The 2237-nt window shown below is 37.7% G+C and overlaps 1 protein-coding gene across 6 annotated transcripts in view; it reads right to left on the bottom strand.

The window, feature by feature from the left end:
* The window catches only part of LOC106872628 (RNA binding protein fox-1 homolog 1), a 530204-nt gene that overhangs the window by 51242 nt on the left and 476725 nt on the right, over nt 1–2237 (bottom strand). The window lies entirely within an intron of this gene.

Genomic DNA, 2237 nt, shown 5'->3' with positions numbered 1-2237 from the left:
GGGTAGAGTATATACATTATCAGAACACCACCATTTGTAGTCATATAATGAGTTGTATGTATGTGTGTGTGTGTGTATATATATATATATATATATATATATATAGAGAGAGAGAGAGAGAGAGAAAGACAGACAGAGTGAAGACAGTATGAAAGAACAAGGTGTATATAATGATGAGGATGAGGATGTGTAAATGTTTCTTTTTTTAACATTGACTAATATCAAAGAGACAATTTTATTTATGTTATCCATATATGCATAGCCTTAAGTGTGTGTGTGTGTGTGTGTGTGTGTGTGTGTTTGTCTATGTGCATATGTTTCTCTGTGTGGATGTGTGTGTGCTTTAATCTCTGATACAAATTTGAGATTTTGGAGTAATTGTAGAGAGAGAGAGAGAGGGATGTTGAAGACGAATGTCCAATTTAATTTGTTAGAAATTTTATGCAACAAGTCATTGAATTTGCATACTCCCATCTAAATTACTAATTTACATATCTGACCCACCCTTTTGTAATTGCTATATCCTGGGTGAAAATGAGTTCTGGTAGTCGTGGTGGTAGTGATGTGTGATTGTAGAAAGTGGTAGTGGTGGTGTGTGATGGTAGAAATGAGGTGTTGGCAGTAGTCATAGTGGAGGAAGTAGCATGGAAGTGGTACTGCTGATAGTAGTGGTAATTACAGTGATGTGGTGGTGGTTGTAGTGCAGTAGTGGTGTAGAGATAGCATTGGTGTTAGTGGTAGTGGTGTCATAGTAGTAGTCATCTTGGTGGTAGGGGTAGCACGATGGTAGTAGCAATATAGGGTTCTTCTTTCGTCTCTTGCCAGTTCTGATCAAATAAACCTAGGATCAAAAACATTCCAACCATGACCATCCCAATTTTTTCTTCCTTCCTGCAGGGAATCCTAGACCAGATTATCTCAATGTGTCTTCCCTTCAAATAATAGCTGTCACAGAGCTTTCACACAGCCACATAGAACAGATGTCTTGGAGTAAAAGTTATATCTCCAACATCCTTCCCACAATGCAATGCAACCAACTCTCAGAAAGCAAAAGAGAAAGGGAGCATGTCCTTCATTTTACTGACATTTGGAAGGATGAAAAGTTAAGCTGACTGTAGTGAGATTTGAATTCAGAAATGCTCAGAGCCAAAACGAACGCTACAAGGTATTTGCTGGATGTTCTAACAATCCTGCATAGCCCATATCAATCAGGGTGGAGTTAACTTGCTAAAGTGTGTAGTATTTGGCTGTTAGCTCTTGCATGTCAGATAATAATGTATTGCCTTTCTCATTAGCTTGACATATATATATATATATTGGAAGGTTTTGTGGCGATGTACAAGAATTATATATTAGAAAAAATAATAATCAGGTACTCAGATGTTTGGATGGTTGTATATCTACAGATTTTTATTCATATGTCACATGTTTTATAAATTAGCACTTTCACCTTGTCTTGTAGGTTAATCAAATTTTGAGAGAAATTAGTCTTGTAAGTTTATCAAATTTGTAGGTTTATCAAATATCGTCGTCGTCGTCGTCGTTTAACGTCCGCTTTCCATGCTAGCATGGGTTGGACGATTTGACTGAGGACTGGTGAAACCAGATGGCTACACCAGGCTCCAATCTGATTTGGCAGAGTTTCTACAGCTGATATATGTATAATATAGTGTGACGGCTTACAATGGTAGAAGGGGTGGTAGAGAGAATATTGTTGATGATGGAGATAGTTATAGGGATTCAGTTGTTTCTTGTTGTTGATGGTGATGGTTGTGGTGAGAGGGAGTGATAGTGTAGGAGTCATGGCTACTGCTGCTGTGGTTATGGTGGTGGTGGTGGTGACAGTATTGTTGTTGACAATGATGATGAGGGTGATAGTGGAAGTGATAATGTTATTGTTGTAGGTGGCAGCAGCAATATTGGTATTTTTTTTGTTGCTGTCAACGTGAACGACAGCGCGGTTAATAGTGATGGTACTATAACTGCCAGCAATGGTAAGGTTGCTATCATCGATGTTAAATGGCATTGTCAATGGTGGTGTAAATAAATGATGGTGATGCTGGTAGTGGAGTTGGTGGTGGTGGTGGTGGTAGCGTTACCAGTGATAATAATAGTAGTGGTGGTGGTGGTAGTATTTATCATATATTTTATTTTATTTTATTCTTTGCTTAATATTTAGTTATAAGAAATCGTGATAACATACACCAACATACAAGAACCAGAAGAAGAAAAAAAGT

This window comes from Octopus bimaculoides, chromosome 24, assembly GCF_001194135.2.
Source record: "Octopus bimaculoides isolate UCB-OBI-ISO-001 chromosome 24, ASM119413v2, whole genome shotgun sequence".
Classification (NCBI taxonomy): Eukaryota; Metazoa; Mollusca; class Cephalopoda; order Octopoda; family Octopodidae; genus Octopus; species Octopus bimaculoides.
The sequence above is the reverse complement of the archived record's forward strand: the minus strand, read 5'-3'. Positions and strand labels throughout refer to the sequence as shown.